Below are 15,289 nucleotides of genomic sequence, written 5' to 3'. Positions count from 1 at the left end.
TAGATCGGAAGTGGAGCAGCCAGGGTCTCAAACCGGCGCCCATATGGGATGCTGACACTGCAGGCGGTGGCTTTACCGGCTATGCCACAGAGCCAGCCCCAAAAATATCTAATATTTATTTTGTGTTTTTCCCCTGACTGTAAACCTAAAGTGTAGTAATGTCTATTTGCTGAAGACAATTTAGGAAATATGGTAATTTTGAAAACAAATAGAATCTGTTAATACTGTCACCCAGAAAATACCTCTTTTAAATTTCTAGTGCACATGCTTCTACTATATGTCTATGAAGGTGTATGTTTTTGTGTATCCATGTATAAATGTAGATACATATGTTACTATCTTCTAAAACAAACTCCAAAATCTCAATGGTTTGGCACAATAAATTTTACTTCATCTTCAATTTATAGTTCTGTGTGTGTGGTTCATTTGGTAATTACCTTTCCTCACACAGGATCATGTGGCTCCATAATTCCTAGAGCCCTTCAGTCCTCTGCATTCAGTCTACTAATGGAGAAAGACCTAAACAGGAAGCTACAGAAATCACTCCCACTTGCGCTCTGTTGTCTAAGACTAGTCACATGACATCAGTGAAATGCAAGAGGGTCTAGGAGTAATCTCTGGGCACCCACAGGATGAGAAGGCTATTGAAGCAATATTATCTGTATGTTTTAGCAAACTTGACTTTCATCTAGACCTGTAATTCCAAGAACTCTAAATTTAAGAAACAATTATCAGCCCAATATAGGGTTATGCTAACCAGGATGATTACTTGTTATTTAATTTAAAAATTTTAATGAAAGTCTATTTGGCTTGGAACCAGAAAGTCGAGCTTTTAATTGTCAGCAAAACAAGACTTTATCTCTAACATTATGCAGGTTATAGTTTTGTGATAAAACTCAGCTGAGAAAACTAAAACCCTCTATCACCAACATTTTATCTCAGAAAATGCAAAGATTCAAAGTGTCAGCCCTTCAAATGGAATACATTTAGCTTTATGAAAAGTTTACTTGATCATCAGGCATCAGGCTTTCTCCATAGGGTATTGGGACAATGAACCTCGTTTATATCTTTCTGACCATCTAAGCTTTAGAAGACCTTAACTGATGTTATATTCAAATCTAACATAGTTAAACTGATACTCTGTGACTGACAAATGGTCCACTGAATAGATTTGTAGCATATCTTACATCTCAGGACAGAACTGTGTTCCATGGGAAATAATACTCGTGGGGCCAGCTCTGTGGCATAGTAGCCTATGCTTCCACCTGCAGCACAGGCATCCCAAATGGTGTGGGTCCTGGCTGCTCCACTTCTGATCCAACTCTCTGCTTATGGCTGGGGAGAGCAGTGGAAGATGGCCCAAGTGGACTGGAAGAAGCTCTTGGCTTCAGATCGGCTCAGTTCCAGCCATTGCAGCCTTTTAAGGAGTGAATCAGTGGATGGAAGACCTTTCTTTCTGTTTCTCCCTCTCTCTGTCTATGACTCTACCCCGCAAATAAATAAATAAAATCTTTTTAAAAAACAAAATAAATAATAACTCATGGGAAATGGCTGCACAGTTAAATGGGCTTCCTGTAGAACTTGTCAGTCTTTAATACATGAGTGTGCATTTGGAAGACCAAGAGGAGTTATACAGTATTCTCATCCCCTACATCCATTGACTGTGCTGTAGTGTCATGGAGCAACATTCCCCAAGAAAACAAACTCCAGGACATACAATTAACTTTACAGGTTTCTCTAACAAGTTTTCTGAAGTTGCCAAGCCATTCATTGGCAATTGCAAAATCCCAACAGACACAGGCATTCCTCTTGGGCTCACTGATCCATTCCTTATTTGCTGCTCTATTTTCCCAACAAACATTCTATTTTTCTATAATCTACAGCGGTACAGTTTATAGCCCAAATAAAATAGAACTTAATCTTTTAAAAAATATGCTAGGCCGGCCGGCGCCGTGGCTTAACAGGCTAATCCTCCGCCTTGCAGCGCCGGCACACCGGGTTCTAGTCCCGGTTGGGGCGCCGGATTCTATCCCGGTTGCCCCTCTTCCAGGCCAGCTCTCTACTATGGCCCGCGAAGGCAGTGGAGGATGGCCCAAGTACTTGGGCCCTGCACCTGCATGGGAGACCAGGAGAAGCATCTGGCTCCTGCCTTCAGATCAGCGAGATGCGCCGGCCGCAGCGGCCATTGGAGGGTGAACCAACGGCAAAAAGGAAGACCTTTCTCTCTGTCTCTCTCTCTCTCTCACTATCGACTCTGCCTGTCAAAAAAAGATATGCAAGGCCAGCACTGCGGCTCACTAGGCTAATCCTCTGCCTGTGGTGCTGGTACCCTGGATATCCTGGTTGGGGTACCGGTTCTGTCCCGATTGCTCCTCTTCCAGTCCAGCTCTCTGCTATGGCCCGGGAAGGCAGTGGAGATGGCCCAAGTCCTTGGGCCCTGCACCCGCATGGGAGACCAGGAGGAAGCACCTGGCTCCTGGCTTTGGATTGGCAACCATTTAGGGGGTGAACCATCTGAAGGAAGACCTTTCTCTTTGCCTCTCTCTCTCTCACTGTCTAACTCTGCCTGTCAAAACAAAAACAAAAACAAAAACAAACCAAAAAACATGTGTCACTGTGGGGGCAGATGCTCAGTATCTCATCTGCTCATTACTGGAGGGTTCAGCAGTCTACACTTGCAGACACAATAGCCTAGAGTTTGAGCCAAATCTGTAGCCCACACAGACTTCATCCTTTCTCCTTTCTTCCTTGTCCTTTCCTATTCCTCCCTTCAATATTTCAGTTCTCCCTTCATTTCTTTATTCGTTCTTTCATCTTCTCAGCTAGGAAGCACATATTTATTGAGCAATCGACTTTGCCAGAACATCAATAGGACACACTTCCTGACATTTTAGAACGGACACTCTAGCTGAAAAGAAATGTAATAAAAATCACACAAATATATACTACATATATAGATGTATATAAAATATTAGAATAGCTAATTTTTTTTAGTTTCTGAAGACATGCTTATAGGATGTAAAGGATGTAAAGGATGAATATATTTTTTATACATTTTTGGTGGGAATATGAAATGGTACAGCCATTTAGAAGAAAGTTGACTGAATTATTTATATTTAAGCATACAACTCAGCCATCACACTCCTAGATATTTACACCTAAGACATGAAACATTAGCTTCATGTAAAAACCTACATGAATGCTCATAGAAGCTAAAATGATAGGTAAAAGCTGGAAACAACTTAAATGTCCTTCAATGGATGAATGGATTAACCAGGCCCATGCAACCAATTAAATAGTACCGCAATAAAAATAAATGAACCATCGATAGACATAAAACCTGGTGTAATCCTCAATGGCATGATTGTGAGCGAAAAGGCAATCTTGAGAGGTTACAGAATGTATGCTTCCATTTACACATTATCACAGAGATGCAAATGCAGTGATGGAGCACCTATCTCAGGGGTGAGATGAGATTTGAGCTAGGCTTTGACTATAATGGGGTAAACTGAAGTTTCTTTGTGGTGGTGAGAGAGTTCTGTATCCAGATTGTGGTGCTAGTTAATGAGAACATACAGATGACAAAATTTTCATAAAACCGGCCGGCGCCACGGCTCACTAGGCTAATCCTCTGCCTTGCGGCACCGGCAAACTGGGTTCTAGTCCCGGTCGGGGCGCTGGATTCTGTCCCGGTTGCTCCTCTTCCAGGCCAGCTCTCTGGCTGTGGCCCGGGAGTGCAGTGGAGGATGGCCCAAGTGCTTGGGCCCTGCACCCCATGGGAGACCAGGAGAAGCACCTGGCTCCTGCCTTCGGATCAGCGCGGTGCGCCGGCTGCAGTGCGCCAGCTGCGGCGGCCATTGGAGGGTGAACCAACGGCAATAGGAAGACCTTTCTCTCTGTCTCTCTCTCTCACTGTCCACTCTGCCTGTCAAAAAAATTTTTTTCATAAAACCATGACTTACAGTACAGCAAATACTGATAAAGTCTAAGTATTATCTGTAGTTTAGTTAATTGTATTGAACCAATGCCAGTTCATTGGCTTTGATAATATACATGACTAATATTATATAGGATGATATCATTAGAGGAGGCTGGGTGAGGAGTATATAGAAACTATTTATATTCATTTCCCAACTTCCTGTGAGTCTTGTACTATTCCAATATAAAAGACAAATGAAAAAAATAATATAATGAAACAATTCACTATGTATTTGCTGGAAAAATCATGGAGATAAATAATTTATTAGAACTGTGACTTATCTTCAGTGGAAAATGTAAGATGTTTAGGATCTTTAACTTCAGGATGGAAACAAGGAGACATAAATTGCAGCATTTGCTTTGCTCTAGGTTGGAGTCGGGCGCAGTCATAATGAGGATAGAAATTGCAATTACCCTCTATTTGGTTGAGTTCTCGGTACTTCCTTTCTTGTACTGTGACTCATTTCAACTGTGAGCTGTGGGAGCCACTCCGAGTTGTTAAGGCTGATCCAACATCCCAACAGTCACTCAACTTCCCTTGATGTCTGGTCATCTAAAATGTAAATACTGCAACTGATATCAGCTCTCCCACTTACCAATTTGGTTTATTGGTATATTTATAATTATACCCTACAGAATAAAGCTTTCTTTCCATCTGTCCTTCTCTTATGAATAGACAGATGCTTGTTCATAGGGAGATCATTTTTATTTACTCAGTTGATATATGTTATTGATACATATTTTTTCATTCTTTTACTTTTAATCAATTTCTATCCTTATATTTAAGTAACTTGCTTTTGTACTCCTCCTTTTCTTCTCTCTCTCTTTCTCTCTCTCTCTCATCACTCTACCATTCAAAGTATGGCTTCTGCTGAATGTAAATTGCTTTCACATCATTGTAAAATAAAAACATTGAAAACTGAGCCATCATAAGTCCAGGACTGTCTGTACTAGTATATTTGGCCCCTTGATAATTGTCCAAAATAAATCAGTGTTCTATCTTGTTTCCAGTGCAGTTTCTTTTTTTCCTCACTATATTTCACTTTGTATAGCTTCTCTTGTTGCATCTTTAAATTTGACTTTTCCTTCAGCAATACCTTGTGTACTATTATTATCATTCTGTGCATTTTTCATCAGATATTATAATGTTTATCTCTAGACATTTGAACTGAGTTTTTTATACTCTCTTTGCCTTTACTTAACATGCTCAATATTACTATTAGTGTTTTGAATATATGGGTCTTCAAAATTATGAAAAATTCACCTTTTCTTTAATTCCATTTCCCACACACTTTTTGAAGTCCCTTTATGTGGCTAAATAATAAATCTACAACTTCTATGGTACTTATATATAATAACAAGTCTGCTACTTCTGTCATTGATAACTTTAGATGAATTTGAGCTGATTGACTATTTCCCTCATTATGGACTGGATTTTCTAATTTATTTGCATGACATTTTGCAGAAAGTTCTTATTGAATGTCAGACATTTTTAAAACTTTGCTTTCTGTATTTTAAGAATTAGGGGCTAGTTCTGTGACATAGTATGTTAAGACTCTGCCTGAGGTGCAGGCATCCCAAATGGGCACCAGTTCAAATCCCAGTTGCCCCACTTCCAATCCAGCTCTCTGTTAATATCTTGGGAAAGCAGTAGAAGATGACCCAAGTGCTTGGGTCCCTGCACTCACGTGCAAGTTTTGGTGATAGAATCAGAGCAGTATCTAGTCTAGGGTTAATATTTTTCCCTCTGTTAGGGCCAGCATTGTGGTGTAGCAGGTTAAGCCATTGCTTATGACACCGACATCCTATATGGGTGCCAATTCAAGATCTGACTGCTCCACTTCCTATCCACCTCCCTGCTAATGCATCTGGGAAAGCAGCTGAAGATGGTCCAAGAGCTTGGGCCCCTGCACCCACATGGAAGACCTGGAAGAAGCTGTGGGCTTCTAGCTTCAGTCTAGCACAGCCTGTGCTGTTGCAGTCTTTTGTTAAGTGAACCAATGAATGGAAAATCTCTTTTACTCTTTCTGTGTGTCTTTCTCTCTCTCTGTAACTCTGATTTTCTAATAAATAAAAAATAAATCTTCAAAAATATTCTCCCCTTCTGCTTCTGAGTACCTTAACTGATGCCCAGTGGATTGTGAGCTTTCCACCTTACCTGTTGGAAACAGCACTAGCACTATTCCCAGCCTAGAGTGACCTTCAGGCATAGTAACTTTGGCAAATAAGAATGTCTTGTAAATCACACTCTTGATTTTAAAAAAATGGAAACAAAGGGGTCTTTGTCCAAATTATAGAACATAAGACTTAGTTAAAAATTTCATTTTTTTTTCCTTTTACTTTTTGACAGGCAGAGTGGACAGTGAGAGAGAGAGACAGAGAGAAAGGTCTTCCTTTTGCAGTTGGTTCACCCTCCAATGGCCGCCGCGGTAGGCGCGCTGCGGCCGGTGCACCGCGCTGTTCCGAAGGCAGGGGCTAGTTGCTTATCCTGGTCTCCCATGGGGTGCAGGACCCAACCACTTGGGCCATCCTCCACTGCACTCCCGGGCCACAGCAGAGAGCTGGCCTGGAAGAGGGGCAACCGGGACAGAATCCGGCGCCCTGACCGGGACTAGAACCCGATGTGCCGGCGCCGCTAGGCGGAGGATTAGCCTGTTGAGCCACGGCGCTGGCCAAAAATTTCATTTTTTTAATTAGAAAAATTCTGGTCTGTTCCTGACATATGCATTTATGTGACTCAGGAGCTTCCATCTTAAGCGCTGGTGTTCACCAGGGTTTCAATTTCTTCTTGGGACTCAGCATTGTTTGCGTTCTGATAATTCCTGACCTTCAAACAGGACTAGAGAAGCAATTTGGGGATACTTATTCATTTTGATTTTATTATATTTCTAATGTAACTCAGCTTGCTCCAAAAATTCCATGTTCCTGTTCCTCTTTTGGTGAACTGTCACTACCATCATCTCATCTCGCACTCTAACATTTGAGCTCATGATAGACGTTATCCATCCATCCCCACAAGCTGTCCCTATCTTAATACTTTCTGTCCTCCTCACTGCTATGGGTTTAATTCAAGTTGTCACTGTCTGTCATTTGGTCTTTTCTCATGGTTTTCTTGTCAGTGACTGTAAAACCTGGATATGAGTCAGAATCACCTGGGACATTTTCTAAAAATAAAGGTTCTCAATCCCAACCTCACACCTACTGAATAAAACGCAGTCTCATGGGTGGACAAGAGCATCTGCGCTTGGTTCACTGAAGCCCTATAGAGGTTCTTTAAAAATACTCATCACTGTTGTTATTAACAATAAGATCAGTCTGTATTTCTTATATAAATCCATGGACACTGCTTATATAAACCCTGCTGCTCTCTTCTTTCCCTTACATGAAGAAGGGAAACCAAGGCTTAAGGTGCTACAACACAGCCATTGGTAAACAAAGCTTGAGAATGTTCATTGTGGACTGTGCAAGTCAAAATTGCAAAATAAAAGCAAAAATTATAAACTAACAAATTATTCTACTGAACTCATCAAGCATAATTGAAAATTTAATTGCAATATTTGCATTTGCCAACGTGTTAAAACTCTCATGTCCCATATCAGTGTGTGCACTTGAGTCCTCCACTAATGCAGACTCTGGGAGGCAGTAGAGGTGTCTTGAGTAGTTGGGTCCCTGTCAGCCATGTGGGAGACCTGGGTCTACCTATCAACCTCTTAAATAAATAAATAAATACAAATCTTACTTGTAAAAAGTAATGAAATACATTGTTCCAAAAATATTTTTTTATTTTTTTAAATTTTTATTTAACAAATATAAATTTCCAAAGTACAGCTTATGGATTACAGTGGCTTTTTCCCCCAATAAGTTCCCTCCCACCTGCAACCATCCCATCTCCTGCTCCTTCTCCCATGCCATTCACATCAAGATTCATTTTCAATTCTCTTTATATACAGAAGATCAATTTAGTATATATTAAGTAAAGATTTCAACAGTTTGCACCCACACAGAAACACAAAGTGTAAAGTACTGTTTGAGTACTAGTTACAGCATTAATTCACATTGTATACCATATTAAGGACAGAGATCCCACATGAGGAGTAAATGCACAGTGATTCCTGTTGTTGACTTAACAAATTCACACTCTTGTTTATGGCATCAGTAATCACCCTAGGCTCTTGTCATGAGTTGCCAAGGCTATGGAAGCCTTTGGAGTTCACTGACTCCGATATTATTTAGACAAGGTCATAGTCAAAGTGGAAGTTCTCTCTTCCCTTCAGAGAAAGGTACCTCCTTCTTTGATGGCCCCATTCTTTCCACTGGGATCTCACTCACAGAAATCTTTCATTCAAGTTTGTTTTTTTTTGTTGTTGTTTTTTGTTTGTTTGTTTGTTTGTTTTTTTGCCAGAGTGTCTTGGCTTTCCATGCCTAAAATACTCTCATGGGCTCTTCAGCCAGATCTCAATGCCTTAAGGGCTGATTCTGAGGCCAGAGTGCTATTTAGGACATCTGCCATTCTGTGAGCCTGCAGTATATCCCGCTTCCCATGATGGAGCGTTCTCTCCCTTCTTAATTCTATCAGTTAGTATTAGCAGACACTAGTCTTGTTTGTGTGATCCCTTTGACTATTAATCCTATCATTATGATCAGTTGTGAACTGAAACTGATCACTTTGACTAGTGAGATGGCATTGGTACATGCCACCTTGATGGGATTGAATTGGAATCCCCTGGCATGTTTCTAACTCCACCATTTGGGGCAAGTCCGATTGAGCATGTCCCAAATTGTACATCTCCTCCCTCTCTTTTTCCCACTCTTATATTTAACAGGGATCACTTTTCAGTTAAAATTTAAACACCTAAAAATAATTGTGTGTTAATTACAGAGCTCAACCAATAGTATAGAATAAAAAAAATACTAAAAGAATAAAGTATTACATTGTACATCAACAGTCAGGACAAGGGCTGATCAAGTCACTGTTTCTCATAATGTCCATTTCACTTTAACAGGTTTCCTTTTTGGTTCTCGGTTAGTTGTCACTGATCAGGGAGAACATATGATATTTGTCCCTTTGGGACTGGCTTATTTCACTTAGCATGATGTTTTCCAGATCCCTCCATTTTGTTGCAAATGACCGGGTTTCATTGTTTTTTACTGCTGTATAGTATTCTATAGAGTACATGTCCCATAATTTCTTTATCCAGTCTACTGTTGATGGGCATTTAGGTTGATTCCAGGTCTTAGATATTGTGAATTGAGCTGCAATAAATGTTAAGGTGCAGACAGCTTTTTTTGTTTGCCAATTTAATTTCCTTTGGGTAAATTCCAAGGAGTGGGATGGCTGGGTTGTATGGTGGGGTTATATTCAGGTTTCTGAAGAACCTTCAAAATGTCTTCCATAGTGGCTTAACCAGTTTGCATTCCCACCAACAGTGGGTTAGTGTCCATTTTTCCCCACATCCTCGCCAGCATCTGTTGTTAGTTGATATCTGTATGTGAGCCATTCTAACCGGGGTGAGGTGACACCTCATTGTGGTTTTGATTTGCATTTCTCTGGTTGCTAGTGATCCTGATATTTTTTTCATGTGTCTGTTGGCCATTTGGATTTCCTCTTTGAAAAAATGTCTATTGAGGTCCTTGGCCCATCTCTTAAGTGGGTTGTTTGGTTGTTGTGGAGTTTCTTGATCTCTTTGTAGATTCTGGTTATTAATCATTTATCTGTTGTATAGTTTTCAAATATTGTTTGCCATTCTGTCGGTTGTTTCTTCACTTTCCTGACTGTTTCTTTTGAAGTACAGAAACTTATCAATTTGATGTAATCCCAGTTGTTAATTCTGGCTTTGACTGCCTGCCTCTGGGGTCTTTTCCAAGAAGTCTTTGCCTGTACCTATATCTTGCAGGGTTTCTCCAATGCTCTCTAATAATTTGATGGTGTCAGGTTGTAGATTTAGATCTTTAATCCATGTTGAGTGGATTTTTGTGTAAGGTGAAAGGTAAGGGTCTTGCTTCAAGCTTCTGCATATGGAAATCCAATTTTCCCAGGACCATTTATTGAATAGACTGTCCTTGCTCCAGGAATTGATTTTAGATCCTTGATCAAATCTAAGTTGTCTGTAGATGTTTGGATTGATTTCTGGTGTTTCTATTCTGTTCCATTGGTCTATCCATCTGTTTCTGTACCAGTACCATGCTGTTTTGATAACAACTGCCCTGTAGTATGTCCTGAAATCTGGTATTGTGATGCCTCCGTCTTTGTTTTTGTTGTACAAGATTGCTTTGGTTATTCAAGGTCTCCTGTGTCTCCATATGAATTTCAGCATCATTTTTTCAAGATCTTAGAAGAATGTCTTTGGTGTTTTGATTGGTATCGCATTGAATCTATAAATTGCTTTTGGGAGAGTGGACATTTTGATGATGTTGATTCTTCCAACCCATGATCATGGAAGATTTTTCATTTTTTGGCATCCTCTTCTATTTCTTTCTTTAAGCTTTTGTAATTCTCATCGTAGAGATCTTTAATGTCCTTGGTTACGTTTATTTCAAGGTATTTGATTGTTTTGTGGCTATTGTGAATGGGATTGATCTTAGCAGTTTTTTTCTCCACCATGGCATTGCCTGTGTATACAAAGGCTGTTGATTTTTGTGCACTGATTTTATATCCTGCTACTTTGCCAAACTCTTCGATGAGTTCCAGTAGTCTCTTAGTAGAGTTCTTTGGGTCCCCTAAATAAAGAATCATATCATCTGCAAAGAGGGATAGTTTGAGTTCTTCCTTCCCAATTTGTATCCCTTTAATTTCTTTTTCTTGCCTAATGGCTCTGGCTAAAACTTCCAGTACTATATGGAATAGCAGTGGTGAGAGTGGGCATCCCTGTCTAGTACCAGATCTCAGTGGAAATGCTTGCAACTTTTCCCCATTCAATAGGAATCTGGCTGTGGGTTTTTCATAAATTGCTTTGATTGTATTGAGGAATGTTCCTTCCATACCCAATTTGTTTAGAGTTTTCATCATGAAAGGGTGTTGTATTTTATCAAATGCTTTATCTGCATCTATTGAGAGAATCATATGGTTTTTCTTCTGCAGTCTGTTAATGTGGTGTCTCATGTTGATTGTTTTGCGAACATTGAACCATCCCTGCATACCAGGGATAAATCCCACTTGGTCTGTGTGGATGATCTTTCTGATGTGTTGTAGCATTCTCTTGGCCAGAATTTTATTGAGGATTTTTGCATCTATGTTCATCAGGGATATTGGTCTGTAATTCTTAAAATATTTATTTATTTATTTGAAAGTTACAGAGCAAGGGGTGAAGACAGAGATAAAGAGGGAGGAAGGGAGAGAGAGAATGGGACTTTTCTACCTTCTGGTTCACTGCTCAGATGGCTGTAATGGCCAGGGCAGGGCCAGTCCAAAACCAGGATCCAGGAGTTTTATTTGAGTCCACCACATTTGCAGTAGAGTCCAAGACTTTGGGCCATTTTCTGCAGCTTTTCCCAGGCCACTAGCAGGGAGTTGGATTGGAAGCAGAGCAGCTGGGACACGAAACAGTGCACATATGGGATGCCAGCATTGCAGGTGGCAGATTTACCTACTATGTGACAATGTTGGATCCCACCCAAAATAATTTTACATTATTTTTCAGAGTTTGGATGGATGAATTATTACTGATGGATTTGTTTAAAATAAAGCTAAAGGTTTTGTAGAGAGAGCTTTAACCTAGCAGAACTTCATGACAATGTGAAAATCAGCATTATCTACATATGATGGAATCTCTGCTCAGAGAATGGTAAAAATCCTTCAGATATGCTGGAAAAACTTCATTTCATTACTCTAACATTTGATCAACTTTAACAGGAACATATTAAAAGTGGCAAATTTTAATCAGTAGATGAAAAAGAAAGATAACACAACCATTGTAGTATTTCCAAGTAAAGCTTGTAAGAGATATTCTATTTTCAAAATGACAGAACTGATACACAGTCCTAAATTTTGAAAAAGAAATTTGTCATTTGGCTGGGTGTTAGCAGCGGAGTTATAATTAAGTAAGAGGCGCCATCTTGTGGCAAGAATAAGAAATGACTTGTAGTGCTGACAAACGCATAGTTGTTGCATGTGTTTTCTTGGCTTTTTAATAATTGGCTCATAATGGTTTATGTGTTTCGTCTTCATCTAAATACAGCAAACGCGTGAAAACGTTCATTTTACAAAAGCTAGTTTCTTCTGGGGTTAGCCAAGACAGTGCTCTTCCCTGTGTGAATTTTAGCGTCTTTTTGAGTGATTTAGGAGCATAGTGCCCTCTTGTGGTAGTTCTGTCACCAGGTAAAAGTAACAAATTTGTCTTGTAAAGCAATAAAAATAAGACTAGAAGGACTTGAATGTGATCATATGGATGGGTGGCATTTAAGGTTCTGCCTAGAAATCTCAAATGCGATGATGATGAAATTTCTCATTTTATATTAGTATTACCTAAGAACATCAAGGAATTTCATCTTACAACAGACTTTTGAACAAAACTTGTAATAAATAATTGATTTTGAATCCAAATACTATTTCCTTCACATTATCTTGTTTATGTTAGTAAAATACACTGAGAACAAGATGTGTCCAAGTATTTCTAGATAATTAAACCAACAATAAAACTGACTCAAATTGATTAGTCATGGCCATTTGTGAGAAATACTGCTTAATTAAATTCTCCATTTCAAGAATATGAATGTTTAGCAGTTATCTGGCACAATAGAACTATATTGGTTTTGCTGAATATTGTTTAATTAATAGAAAACTTCACATTATACGATCTTCCAACTATAATTCAGATGTAATCTTTCTTATGAAATCGATGGCTTAGCTAAGTAAATAGTGAAAATTAATAATCATATGCACATGAAGGAAACTTATTACATTGAAAGATAAAGGTTTATTTTTATTTTTAAGAATCCTATTGATTAATGAAGCAGATAACAGCTTGTTCTTTTTCAATGAATTTGTTCGCAAAATAAAATTGTCTGAAAATAAGCTACATGTTCAAGTTTTTCCCAAAAGGAGACATCCTTCTATGACTAATCTTCCTATTTTGTCGTCTGTAAAATATAAGTAAAAATGTAATATAAGACCGCCTGCATGGTGTAGCCAGACAAGGAAGCACAGTTCTGTCTTGTGAATGGTTATAGAAGGTGGTAATTTCAGATCACAGACATCTGCTATGAGAAGCATCCTTTTTCATATAATTGTGTCCACACACAATTTTCAGAACTCAGTGGATGACACTGACTTCAACTCTAGCGACCTGAGTTAACTTTTCTGAGGCTTTTTCAGAGTCACTGAGATCTTGATGTTAACAGACTAATTCCGGGAAAATTGGGATTCTGCAAAATAAAATACCCACAAAATTTTGCTTCATCAATGTGAGAACTTTTAAGTTAAACTTAAGGCACAATCTAACATAACACAACTTTATTAGGGAAACCATAGGTTCTGTTCCAGACCACCACAATACAAAAAATGCTGCATTAAAGTGAGTCACAAGAATTTATTGGTTTCCTACTGCATATAAATGTTTACTCTCCACTTAATCAAGTGTTCCAAAGCATTATGTCTGAGAAACTAATGCACGTATTTTAATTAAAAATAATTTATTACTAAAAATGCTAATGATCACCTGGGCCCCCAGTAAGTTGTGATCATTTTGCTAGTGGAAGGTCTTGCCCCCATGTTTATGGCTGATGCCTGACCAGGATGACTGATGTTATATAATTGCCCTAAGCTCTGTGAAGAAAGCAGGCTGAAAGTCAAGAAAGCATGCTAAAAGCTAAGCCTCTTGCATCACTTAGCCAAGCTGTGAAGGCAAAGGAAAAATTCTTGAAGGAAAATAGAAGTGCTCAGTGTTCATGACTGACCTGAGCTTCACCCTAGGCTGACGTTTGGTGTGGCTGTGGCATTTCTCAAAATGAGACAACAATGACGTTGGCTGCTTCAATTGACTCTTCCCTTCTTAAAAGGTTTCTCTGTAGCGTGAAATACTTTTGGATAGCCTTTCACCCACAGTAGAACTCCTTTCAAAATTGAAGCCAGTTCTCCCAAACCCTGCTGCTCCATCAACTAAGTTTATTTAACATTCTAAGCTCTTTTCTGTCATTTCAACAGATTCAGTGTCTTCACCATGAGTAGATTTCATGTCAGGAAACCACTCTCTGCTCATCCATGAGAAGCAACTCTTTGAAAATTCAAGTTGTATCACCAGAACAATTGAGTGACATGTTCAGGCTCCACTTCTACTTCTCGTTCTCTTGCTGTTTCCACTACATCTGCAATCATGAACACCTCAAAGTCATCCACGAAGCTTAGAATCATGTTTTTCCCAACCCCTGCTAATGTTTTGACCTTTTTGTATGAATCATGAATTTTCTTAATTGCATCTAGAATGCTGAATTCTTTCCAGAAGATTTCCAACGTGCTTTTTCCATATTCATGAGAGGAACCACTATCTATGGCAGCTCTAGGCTTAGGGAATGTATTTCCTAAATAACAAGATTTGAAAGTTGACATTGCTCTTTGATCTGTGAGCTGCAGAATGTAGGCTAGTTAGGGGGCATGAAAACAACATCAATCCCCTTCTTCATTTCCATCAGAATCCTTGGATGACAAAGTGCACTATAAATGAGGAGTAACATTTTGAAAAGAATCTCTTTATTTTCTCATACGTAGGTGTCCACAGTAGGCTTAAAATACTCAATGGACCATGTTGTAAATAGTTGTGCTACAATTTGAGATTCATCAATTTATTTATAGAGCATGGGCAGAGTGGATTTAGTGTCATTCTTACCAGTCCTAGGATTTTCAGAATGCTAAAACGTGGGCTTCAACATAAAATCACAGCAGCATTAGCCCCCAATAAGAGAGTCTGTCTGTCTGTTGAAGTTTTGAAGCCAGACATTGACTTTCCATAGCTATGGAGGTGCTGGATGGCATCTTCTTCCAGGAGAAGGTTGTTTTGTCTACACTGAGACCCCATTGTTAGTGTATCCACCTTCATCAGTGCCCTCAGTTGGATCTTCTGGATAACTTACTGAAGTTTCTACGGCACTTCCTATTTCACCATGCTCTTTTATGTTATGGGGAAGCTTCTTTCCTTACAACCCATGAACCTAACTCCTCGAGCTTCAAACTTGTCTTCCCCTGCTCTCTCAGGTTAGGAGTGTTATCACCTTGCTCTGGATTAGGCTTTGATGTAAGGGAATACCATGGCTGGTTTGGTCTTCCACCCAGTCCACTAAAACTTTCTCAACAACCGACATAAGGCAGTTCATGTGTTCTCTG

At 39.3% G+C, this 15,289-nt stretch overlaps 1 pseudogene; it reads right to left on the bottom strand.

Annotated features, from left to right (window-relative positions):
* Positions 1–13,799: 13,799 nt before the first annotated feature.
* LOC133756661 (tigger transposable element-derived protein 1-like) lies at positions 13,800–15,279 on the bottom strand (annotated as a pseudogene).
* Between the last annotated feature and the right edge of the window lie 10 nt (positions 15,280–15,289).

This window comes from Lepus europaeus, chromosome 3 (genome assembly GCF_033115175.1).
Source record: "Lepus europaeus isolate LE1 chromosome 3, mLepTim1.pri, whole genome shotgun sequence".
Classification (NCBI taxonomy): domain Eukaryota; kingdom Metazoa; phylum Chordata; class Mammalia; order Lagomorpha; family Leporidae; genus Lepus; species Lepus europaeus.
The sequence above is the reverse complement of the archived record's forward strand: the minus strand, read 5'-3'. Positions and strand labels throughout refer to the sequence as shown.